The sequence below is a fragment of the Pezoporus flaviventris genome, unplaced genomic scaffold (genome assembly GCF_033815535.1).
Source record: "Pezoporus flaviventris isolate CSIRO_AGI_PZ_B2104156 unplaced genomic scaffold, CSIRO_AGI_Pfla_v1 ptg000001l, whole genome shotgun sequence".
In the NCBI taxonomy this organism is placed as follows: domain Eukaryota; kingdom Metazoa; phylum Chordata; class Aves; order Psittaciformes; family Psittacidae; genus Pezoporus; species Pezoporus flaviventris.
Genome location: NW_026892549.1, coordinates 43,787,515 through 43,799,830, shown reverse-complemented (window position 1 = coordinate 43,799,830; position 12,316 = coordinate 43,787,515). Strand labels below are relative to the sequence as shown.

General features: G+C 40.6%; 1 long non-coding RNA gene across 2 annotated transcripts in view; it reads right to left on the bottom strand.

Moving 5' to 3' along the window:
* The window catches only part of LOC133266853 (uncharacterized), a 39,755-nt gene that overhangs the window by 16,577 nt on the left and 10,862 nt on the right, over window positions 1-12,316 (bottom strand). Inside the window, exons 1-2 of one of the 2 annotated variants that reach the window (XR_009742543.1) lie at window positions 10,504-10,613; window positions 10,062-10,093 (exon numbers count right to left, since the gene is read on the bottom strand). The exons of the other annotated variant lie outside the window; for it this stretch is intronic. This is a non-coding gene — a long non-coding RNA (uncharacterized LOC133266853). Of the gene's footprint in view, window positions 1-10,061; window positions 10,094-10,503; window positions 10,614-12,316 lie in introns of those variants that run through there. 2 annotated transcript variants of the gene reach the window in all.

Below are 12,316 nucleotides of genomic sequence, written 5' to 3'. Positions count from 1 at the left end.
TTAGCAAATATTTTAACCTTAATTTTTATCTTGACTTTGAGAGTGGAAAATGGCTTCAGTGCTCTTCTCCTTACACACCTCTGTCAAACAGTTTCTTTAAAAATAAATTGTAAAAAAACATAGCACTACAGAGCCCTTTTTACAATTTTTTTTTTTTTTTTTAATTCTAAATGTTTTGGGTTTTGTTTTTGTTTTAATTTGGCTACCTTTTAAAATTGCCACACACCTTAAAAAAAACAAAGTGAAATGTTTCAGCTAACCGGAGATGTCCTTTTCCCTCCCCCAAGGCTGGTCAGCAAATCTACATTAAAAAAAAACAACAGTTTGCTCAGCTCTGCACATAAACAACCACAATAATTTACCAAGCATCAGATCCTGAAAATACAGGCACGTGTTTCTTAGTCTGTTTTAGTCACAAAGCAAGAAAAAATTAGCTTCCCTCTTTTATTCCTCTCTAGACATCATTGATTTGTGGCTGTGACATAGTGAAAGCACGCATGTGGGTCATCCATCAAGTGATTGTCTGATCCCTTCTTTATACCACTACATACATAGCACCATCACTAAACTATACCATGGAAAATAAATCCACTATTAATGCTGATCCTGTAAAAAATCACAGGCATCCTTAGCATAGTCAGTCTCATTCAATAATTTAGCACTCACTGCTTACTCAAGGTAAAGCATATGTGGGGATATCAGTGTTTGCAACACTTTTAGGCTTTATTTTCATTGACAAAAGGACATGTTTCACCATGGTAAGAAAAGAATGGGTGTTAACCCCCTAGAGTTCTTCTACAGAAGAGTGGAGACAAAGCCCTGTGTTTTCACAGCAGGTGAAATCAAGACTACAGGAGGAATAAGGGTCAGTCCTACTGATGGCATGCTAGAAGCTTCTGATGCTTTTACTTCTCTTTGGATTTCATAAAGTCTATAGGCACCATTAGTCCCTTGGAGGGTAGAAGCAACAGCAGTTCACACCTTAGAAATGGCTCCATTATACCACTTTACTACCTTTGCCAACAAATTCACTTAGAATCTAAGTTGCTATTTTAGCTGAATTAACTTTCAAACTAAAGACAGGTCACTCATATTTGGATTAATCAAAACTAACTTCTGATGGGAATTCTTTACCAACACTAAAACACATGCATTGTACAACTGGTTTCCCCAGGCAGACAAGCTTTTAGCTTGCTAACTTGTTTCTTATCAAGGAGGACAATTTTCCTAGTGGGAAACTCCCACACGCATTCAAAATACACCTGCTTTCCTCACTGCCAGTATTGTGGGAGCAATGTGGACATTGCATCACCTTTGTATCCTCTCATAACATTAGTAGGTATCTTGGGCTGGTCTAGCTGAATCCCGTGAGGATAAACAAACAGAGCAGGATCTGCTACTACAGGTCTAGGGCTGTAACCACTCCCAAAAATGATTGCAAACAGAAATCCTGTTCTTCTGCAGTCCCGTTCCAGTTTCTTTGCTTAAAATACTTCAAGTAACTCCCTGTAAGAAACTGGTGCAGGGCAGAGAACTGCATGCAAGACAATCCCTTATGGTCCTCAGAGCTGTTTGACTATGGCATCCATTTGGACATTTCCAAATTTAAACCCATAGCAGGTTCCAGGAAAAGTATTCTTTTCTTTCACCAGCTTATAGTGAATTGCAATTTAAAGGTATGCTTAACAGTGTTAAACACCTTTCCAGGTGTATATTAAACTCACTACAGTGAATTATCTGAAAATCAGGCACGTGATTCGATGAACATTTTCAGTATAACTTATATCCAAAGACAAAAATAAAGTGGTTTTTCTACTGAACAGCCATCAGCTAGGGCTTCTTTCAGGCAGGTAATGATATTATGATTCTGCCACTGAGTAGCGAAGGAGAGCAACAGCATATCTTTGCTCAAACCAGCAACGTCCACCCGCAGGAGGTATGACCTTTACAGTTTAATTGCGGAAGACAGTGTATGGGAGCCATGTGGGCTTGGCATACAAACAGCTTTCAGATTAATTTGGTGGCTATTCATAGACTGAAATAGGATGTGAAAGCAACACAAAAGTGACCAGAAGAAATACAACGTTACTTCCCACAACTAACAAGCTCTTTCCAGTTTGGCCTACTAAATCCGATTCTGCTTTCATAGTGCTCTATGCAAGTTGCAAGTCTGCTCCAGATCCAGCATATCTGATTTCACACCTATAAATGTAGGGCAGAGATATCAGGTATCTGTCCTACTTCAGTAATTCCGCCTAACTCCAAAAGGCATATTTGGACCCTATACTTTCATTATGCAAACAGGGCAAAAAAACTCAGCAGGATACTTCTATTTATGAAAATAACCCACTGAGAACTCGTATATGGTCCAACACATCATCATGATATATATCTGGATTTAATCTGAAAACAGTGACATGCTGTTAATGTAATTGGGCTGTTAAAGCCTAACAATGATGATTCTAATGTTAGGTTTTGATACACAGAGTGAGGAAAAGGATGGAAATAGTAAAGAAAGACTATTCAAAGAATAGGGAAAAGAACCAGAACAGAGAAGGAAAAATTACAGTGGAAGGGAAAAATTCCAAAACTGGAAGATATTCCAAAAAAAAAAAAAAAAAAATCCCTGATGACAGTGAATGTGAGGATGAGCTAGTAAGCAACAGCAAGAAAAATTAGGTGACTCTCCTTGTAGGTTTGGGATCCTCACACTTCTGCCTAAGAAAAGATTTTTGTCCTCAGAGCCCCAGGGCCCCCTAAGTGGCTATAAGCTTTTGAGACCAAAATTCCTACTGAGTACTTGCATTCAACTACTAAGCTTACCTCAAAACTGAAAGTCTTCTCAGAGTTACCCCTTGGGAAACATACCGTACGCCTAGCCTTCATCAGAGTAAAGTACTTCAATAGATGGAAATACTTAAATAGCTTGGAAAAGATGAGAAGAGTTCTCTACACCACAGGCAGAGAAAGGAGTTGCTTCTGTAGGAGAGGAATGTTACCTTGTCCCAGAACACCATTGCTCTCTCAGCCTGGCCCTTGGGATCCCTTCAACACAGAGGGAAGGCAACCCATGGATGGATAAAGGAGATTCATTTTAAAAAGTCAGATATATGTTTTGCCCAGCTCTTTCCATTTCCCTGCAGGAAAATATACAAGTAGCATAGAAAATACCTTAGTTTATACTTTTACATACCCAAAGTGATTTTCAGACTGCGGCTAACATTGTCTGAAGATGCTGCCTACCTCACGTGCTTCAGAAATTTCACAGGATTGTCATGCTAACTAGGATCTCTTCCAAGCTGCCAAAGCATCTGCATCAAGAGACTTCCCCAGTGCCAACAAGCAACTTAAAACCATTGCATAATACTGATGCGTAGCAGGCACCTTTACAGTTCTCATGTCTTTTGCACCGAGATGTCAGAACTCCTCTTTTGTGGCCAGAGTCCATAAGCCATGGGTGTCATTAAAGCGATAGTAATTATTAGCAACAGTATCTGGCATAGATTCTTAATTTGCTGTGAGAAGGTAAGTCCTAACAAAAAAACATTCTCCTGCTGCAATATGCAAGTTTTATATCTTAAAAGAAAATAAAATTTGAGCAGAAATAAGACCTACACCCATTTGTTCATAATTTTCCCTCCATTATTTGCTGCATTCTATTGTTCATAAACAATAGAGATGTTTACAAATATATTTTTATAAAAGCACTTTGTGATAAAAATAACTCCTTTCACAATTCACACGGAAGTGCAACAGGGTTATTGCTCCTCCTTCCAAACAAATTTGCAGGTCTTGGTGACCATCGATGTTTTCCTCCCCCTAAGCATTGACACAGAGGGAGATGAAAAAGCTGAAGAAATTATATTACTGCTCTCTATGCACACACAGCAAAAATAAAAAGTAGGCTGTCTGATGATGACGTTTGAATTGAATTGATCCAGGGGTTCTTTTCCAACACTATTACTTATGACAAGCAGCACATATTACTGACCAGTGAACATACAACAATAAGGATGTAATTAGCTTTCACTTAAACAATTATCTCGTTGTCATTTCCCATCCAAGTTCAGGAAGCAGCACAGACTCAGGAGGGCAAAAGGTTGTAATTAACAGGCACAGCTCACTGTTAGAGCTGCATTAACCCTCTTTAGGTACATTTTCAGGTACAACAAGCAGTCAAATGCAGCCCACAGCAGTACCCAGAGAAAGACTACATTTCTAAATTCATTAACATTTTTGAAGTTACTCATTAAATCCTGACAGAGTCCAGTGATGTGAACTAGTCTCATGCTTCAGCATCAGCACCTTTTTACTGGGATCATAACATCACCCTGAATGCAAGCTGCAGGTATTATAGATGATGGAGAAGCTCTTTCATCATTTTCTCAGCTCCAACTTCGCACTGGAAAAAGTCACCACCCAGTCTCCTCTCATGTAAATACAGTACAACCTAGGACTATGAGCAACTATCTCCAACAAGTAGCATTGTGGAGATCAGTTCCATTCTGAGGCAAATAAATGCTGCTATGATTTCCTATTAAGAATTCCTGTCATCTTCTCTGAGTATGGCTCCCAAGGAGCCATCCCTGGCTAATCGATCTTTAAATGTTTTATCAGAAAGCTATTCTGGCTTGGCATATTTGGTGGGGAGAAACCACATCCTTAATTGCTATAACCGTATCAATGGTCAATGGTATATCAGTGTATCCAGGCTAGGTATAGAATCATAGAACAGTTAGGGTTGGAAAGGACCTTAAGATCATCTAGTTCCAACACCACTGCCATGGGCAGGGACACCTCACACTAAACCATGTCACCCAAGGCTTCGTCAACCTGGTCTTGAACACTGCCAGGGATGGAGCATTCACAGCCTCCCTAGGCAACCTATTTCAGTGCCTCACCACCCTTACAGTAAAGAATTTCCTCCTTATATCCAATCTAAACTTCCCCTGTTTAAGTTTTAACCCGTTACCCCTTGTCCTATCACTACAGTCTCTAATGAAGAGTCCCTCCCCAGCATCCCTATAGGCCCCCTTCAGATACTGGAAGGCTGCTATGAGGTCTCCATGCAGCCTTCTCTTCTCCAGGCTGAACAGCCCCAACTTTCGCAGCCTATCTTCATACAGGAGGTGCTCCAGTTCCCTGATCATTCTCGTGGCCCTCCTCTGGACTTGTTCCAACAGTTCCATGTCCTTTTTATGTTGAGGACACCAGAACTGTACACAATACTCCAGGTGAGGTCTCACAAGAGCAGAATAGAGGGGCAGGATCACCTCCTTCGACCTGCTGGTCACACTCCTTTTGATGCAGCCCAGGATATGGTTGGCTTTCTGGGCTGCAAATGCACACTGAAGCCGGCTCATGTTCATTTTCTCATTGACCAGCACCCCCAAGTCCTTCTCTGCAGGGCTGCTCTGAATCTCTTCTTTGCCCAACCTGTAGCTGTGCCTGGGATTGCTCCGACCCAGGTGTAGGACCTTGCACTTGGCATGGTTAAACTTCATGAAGTTGGCATCAGCCCACCTCAGAAATGTGTCAAGGTCCCTCTGGATGGCATTCCTTCCCTCCAGCGTATCAACCAAACCACACAGCTTGGTGTCATCGGCAAACTTGCTGAGGGCGCACTCAATCCCACTGTCCATGTCAGCGATAAAGATGTTAAACAAGACCGGTCCCAACACCGATCCCCGAGGGACGCCACTCGCTACTGGTCTCCAGCCAGACATTGAGCCATTGACCACAACTCTTTGCGTGCGGCCATCCAGCCAGTTCTTTATCCACCAAGTGGTCCATCCATCAAATTGATGTCGCTCCAAATTAGAGACAAGGATGTCATCTGGGACAGTGTCAAATGCTTTACACAAGTCCAGGTAGATGACATCAACTGCTCTACCCCTGTCCATCAGTTCTGTAGCCCCATCATAGAAGGCCACCAAATTGGTCAGGCAGGATTTCCCCTTAGTGAAGCCATGCTGGCTGTCACCAAGCACCTTGTTGATTTTCATGTGCCTTAGCATGCCTTCCAGGAGAATCTGCTCCAAGATTTTGCCAGGCACAGAGGTGAGACTGACTGCTCTGTAATTCCCTGGGTCATCTATCTTCCCCTTCTTGAAAATGGGAGTTATATTTCCTTTTTTCCAGTTGTCGGGAACTTCACCTGACTGCCATGATTTTTCACGTATGATTATACTAATTACATATAACTTATTTTGAAGGGGGAACGGGTTAAAATTGTTGTGAGAAAATAATTTCTTGGAGCTGACCAGAGAGGAACAGTAACAACGTTCTGTAAATAAAAAAACTACCCTAAGCCACAGTGTATCCTCTGTTTACAGTAATTGTGTTGTGAGGCCAAGAGTGCGGAAACCAACAGGTTAGGCACAGAAGAGACTTTATGCATTAGGCACAGAAGAGAGGACAGGGAAGCGCCTTTGCATCTCCTCATTCAACAGTGAAAGCACTCACTCACCACATGGGGAAATGCAGAGTCCAAAAACATCTCTTCCAGATTCAGACACCTTGTATCACCAGGAAGGTATATGCTACAAAAAGATAGCCAAAAGCCCATTCCCACAGTTTGCATGTGCTCCCCATGGGCACTTTCGTCTGTCAGCCAGGGACCCAGCTTCCTTGGCAGGGTGCACACAAAGGCCAGTTCTAGTCCCACATGCATCAATCACCAAACTCTTGTCAATTTCATTTTCCATTTTTTAAAAGCAACAACAAAAGATCCTCCCAAACCCTTTCTAAATCCCAGTTTTCCCACCTATTTTCACTTATTCAGAGGAGCACACTAGTGACCACTCTTCGTAAACTCATAGGATGAAATCATGATTGAAGAATTAGAGTTTCTAACTTCCCCCTTTTCTCCATAGAGCCTGAGTCCTCATTGTTTAAAATTAGAGGAGAGATTAGTACCAACTCTGTTTAGCCTCTTATCTCTGCTCAGCAAAGTTAGTTAAATAATATTGCAGGAAATTAGTTCAAGTGAAAATAACCACCCTTTTCTTGCAGCATTAGATGCCGAGAAAAGATTCTGGTTTGCCTGTTCTGGCATCTTATGCTTACTCAGGACAGGCATGGCACAGACAGTAAAAGGCAAAAAATTATAAATTGAGCCATACTACAGAAGGACCAGCTTAGGGTTAAAAGTTATTTTCATGCCTAATAAATTCCTACAGCTCTGTAAAACTGCCGAAGCAGGTGTCATTTACGATAGTGGCAATTTTTATGGTGGTGCTGGTATACTAGCATCACAGTGAAGGCAATCACAGATTCATCTTTCAGAGACAGAAGCAGTATTTCACAAGGATATTAATTACAATATGAAGAAAATAAGTAATCTAAAAAGAATGGCAATATTCATGACACAAATAGGTCTGTACCACAGGGAAGATCCCTGGGTGTTTCAGGATGTATGACTAAGTGGGAAGATACAAGAAACGGCAGCTATAGGAGCACAATGTGACTGCTCAGTACCATTGTTTTTGAAATTAATGTTTATCAGTTTTCCATGAATCACCAACCGCACTTTAAATACCAGTGCCTGTATTCTTCAAGAGACTATGAATACACCCAGTTTATTTGGCTGTCTGGAGAAAAGCTGTGAAAAGAGTGACATTTGTTCTCAATATATAGCAACAATGAAGAGTTGTCACAGGACTGAAACAACACATTTTTTCTAGATGTGAATGACAATACTTCTGTAAACTGCCACATCCCTTTCTGATGGAAGACAGCCTTAACAATCTGTTTGATAATAACACTCCTGAAAGTTTCTCTGACTAGACTTTTTTCCTTCTAATGACTCCAGCCTGCAGTGCATCATGCTGGTGATATTGGTTTGTACTTTATATCACTTGGTTTCCTCCCAAGCTCAGTATGATCACCAAACCAACATTGTTGGAAGTTTAAACCTGCACACATTTCGGTTAGTGGAACTACAAACCCTTTTGCTGGCATTCACAACTATTAGTTGCCTTGTACATTTAGTTATGCTTACAGGAGGGAAACTTCTTTCTCTGAGTGAGAAAAAAGTCTAGTTGCTTGTGCACTATTACTAAGCAGGACTAAGCAAGTTACTAATCCTTCCCTCTGTCACTTTCTTACAGGGAGAAAGTGTGGGGAGTCAAACTACTCAGCAATATAAACATGCAGAGGAGCTGCAGGATAGCAGACCTCTCTGTCTTGATCTTCAGGATCACTCACTTTCTTCTAGACTTCAAAGACAATGTAAAAATATTAAGCTTTGATCTCAGCAAAGATGCCTTTCAGTTGCTGCACCTGAAATCCACACATCAACCTCAATGCTTTCAAAGTTGTCCAAGAAGTAATTTGGACTAACATATCTTTATCAAACACTTAAACAGAAAACAAATGAGTCCATGCATGAAAGAGCACAGTTAAGGAACCTGTGCATTTCAGTCCTCATGACAGGAAAAATTAAGAGCTCAGAAAAATAGAAGGCTGCATTTCTAGTGTTATGTGAGGTCTACTGATAAATTTGTGTTTCTAAGCACAGTTAAGAGAAATATGATATGAAATATATAAGCTAGTCTTATCTTAAAGACAGGACAAAGTCAGTTCTTTCACCTTCCTTCCCGCTTCGTAAACAGCCCTCTATCCACTAATTTGTCATGCTTCTAACATGTTAGTTTTATCCTTTCAATTCACAGGGGTTTGCACAAGCTCCTTTTACTTCCTACTCACATAACTCCATGCCCTGTGAGATTTCACTCGAATTTCAGCTTCACAGTAGCCAGAGTTGCAATGTCTTCATCATCCTTCCTATACAGTATTATTTCAAAAGAGTACATTTTGGTTCTTTGAAGTGACCCTTAAAATGTTTCCCTACTCAACCTGGCATATCATAGAGCAAATCAATAATACCACTGCACTGCAATTGTTTGATTCAGCTCAGATCTTCAAAAAAGTATGCTTTATCAGCCTGTCCTCGGTGTGCTATACCAAACTTGCTTTGAGGAGACAAGCACTGGAATCTGCGTAGAAATGAATAAGGAATTACAAGAAAATCATGCTGAATTGTACATGTTTTTCTACCATGGATCAATACAGCTTCCAAGAAATGAAAGGTTTTGAAGGTAAAGGAACATACTGTGTGCATATCTCTGAAAAAAGTCAGGTGGTAGCTGTGTAATACATGTACCTGGAGGGCTCAAAGGAAAAAACTTCAAAATAAGTATTTGTACATTTCCTTTTAGAGGAATTATTTGATGGGGCAAAATAAGTTCTTAAATATTCTATTATGTGTTGGGTCCAAAGTTTTTTGGAGAGTGGTGGTGGCATTTGTAATAAGACTGATAACAGTACAATTGCTTTCAGTAGGCAACCTATGTAGGTTAGAGATGGACCTCCTGAGCACAGGCCAAGTGCCAGCACTTGTAGGCAGCTATCACTGTTCCAAGAGATGAAGCACACAGATATGATTCCCTCCTGCTGCGACTGTTGGAAAGTTGTGGGGCTTCTGCATTAGTCAGCACAAGCGGACCTTGTTTTTTTCATTAATTGCATCAGCAGGGTATATAATAAACAGTTGCCTCAGAGGAAAGAGGAGTGAGAAGGGATAATATGAAAGGAGAGTCCAGTGTAATGAATTAAATGTAATGAAAAAAGTGGTTCTGGTTTAGCCTGTTCATTCTCGTGCTGGCATTTTTGAACAGAAGGAAGTATTAGAAATAACCTTAGTATGCATCCAGCCACTAAAGGACTGGTGAACTTTAGTATTTCCAAGGCACACATTTGCCATGTATGAATAATAAATGCATACTCCTGTCCCAGAGCATTGCAGTCACAAACACAGCCTTTTTCAAGAAGTTCACCAGCCTAAGACAGGGACACAGATTCTGCTTGAGTAGGGGTATGCAGTCACAGTCACTAAAGAGAAACACCCAAATACAGACCCCAGGGAAAGGGAAGAACCTTCTTTCAGTGACCTGATTTATCAGGAATATATTTTTCACAATTCAGACAAGAGAACATTTAGTGTCTGAAAACACGGCTGAAACAGCTTAGAGATTAAAGGAACTGAAATGCCCTCTTACCTTTGTTGTTTATTTTCTTCCCCTTTCTTCAGCTGTTCTAATACAAGAGGAAATAGCAGGTTCTGCTGTGTATACACACATGCTTTTATAAACAATGGTAAAATCCAGTCCCCTCACCCTCCCTGCAAGGAAATTTTCCTTTTTAAAAATGAAAACTTCTAAAAGAAATCTTAATGGGAAACAAAACCAACAGAGACTACTTACATCTGAAAGACCAAATGCTATTGTTAAGCATTTTGTTGATGGAATTACCGTTAGGGCTTAAAAAAGAGGTCTCCAAATTAATTTAAGGGTATTAGACATCCAAATTATAATCAAATTCAAGTGTGCTTGAGCTTTCTAAAAAAGACATCATAAGTATGCAATTCAAGGCCTAAAGAACAAGCTGCATGCCCATAAAGAGGACTGATTTCGGAAACCAAATTGTAAAACTGTTTTCCACCTTACATTTTATTTCCAAAGCATTGGAGAGGTACAACATTTCTCCCAGGGAAGGTCTTGCCCAGTGCAAAAGCAGAAAACCATAAGGGCTGGAGTGCAGCACCCTACAGCATCACCAGGGAAGGGACCAGCAGCCTCTGGCTGTGTTTAAATAAGGCCCCAGGCAGGCACATGTGGGGTCACAGTGGGGCTGCTCAAAGTTGTTAAGGTGGAGCAGGGGCTGTAGCAGACGCATGCTCTCTGCTTGGAAGATTACACTTCCAGCCTCCAGCTTTCCAGGTTTTGACAGTATTTTCCTTGCTAATGCAGATGAGGGATGCTGATTTCAGTACCATGGCAATAAAAGTCACAAAGAGGTAAACTTTCAAATAGGTTTTAGAAACATGAATCTTACTGCTTGTCAGTGAAAGTTGTACCCTTAAGTATATCCCTTAGATACATCCATAAATCTCATCCAGAGTGGAATAGATTCTAGAGAGGGGGAGGAGAGGACAAGCACTATTCTTTTTTCCCAATGAAATCCCTCCGTCCTATCCCATGACAAGCTGCAGTTAAATGACTTGAACCAAGACGAGTGGACAGCAATAGGCCACATGTTAGTATGGTCATAGGAGCCAGAAAGCATTACAATGAAAGGGCAGAAAAATCAGGAGGGAGTAATTAAAGTAGGGAGGAGGAAACCTTCCCCCATGGGAAATGATTATCTGTGTGCTACAAAACAGCCTTGTGCTGCACTTGTCTTTGGCTTTCGTCCTGCAGTCAGGCCACTCTAGCCAGCAGCTTTGTCAGGTGCACACTCAGCACAGTGTGGAACATGTGGGACCAGTGTAGTCTTTTGGGCTGCCTTGTGCAATGCATGGCATTTCCTGGCCATAATGTCCTTTTATACAGCTAAAATAATCTGTGCATTCTCTTTTTAAAACCATCCCTCTGTCACTGTGTTGTTAAAATAACATCAATGTCCCTCCAGTCTATGGGTTAGTGGTTAAAATCTGCTGTCAATTACCAAGCAAAATGTGAATGAAATGAAGAACAAATTTTCTAACTTCATCAGTGTTGATTTTCTCTTCTTCCCCCAGATAATAATACCTTAAAATAGAATGCCTTATTAACCACAGACCAGAAGGTTAATAAGTACATCAACAAAACAAATGTAGTAAATTAAAACAATGCATTAACATTCATTAGTATTTCACTGTTGATTCCCAAACATGCTGCTATTGCTATTCTGTTATTATCAGGCAATAATTGTTATGTCAAAAGATAGGACCCATATGGTTCAACGAGTTCCTCTGGGAGCTTCTTCTGTATGAAAGTCAATCAAAAATATGATTCTATAAGGAAACACACGGACACAGGAGAGCTGCTGTCAGTATATGCAACCCATGTGAAGGACTCAAGTGACTGTTTCAAATAAAAGTTTTCAAATCTAGGGAAAAAAAGTGCGAGTTAGGAAAGCAGCAGTAAAATCAGCAGGTTTGTTCACAGCATGTAAAGCTCCAATGTTCACAGTATGTAAAGTCTCTGCCAGACTGGCTCCTGTTATCCTAGCAATAGAAAATACACTCTAAACACTTCAGGAAAATTCAGACTTTGCGTGTATTTTCCTACCTACTGAGAATGCTGATCCAGGTGAGCCAAAACAGAATGCTTCAAACAGCATTTACCCTCTGAAATACCCACAATCTTTAGGTGAAACCTGAAATGGCTAATGTACCACATTGAATGTCCTGCTGAACTTGCCTGCCATCCAACATCAAATCCTGTCTCACAACTCTGGTAAACATTTAATCTACATAACTCACTTCTAAGAT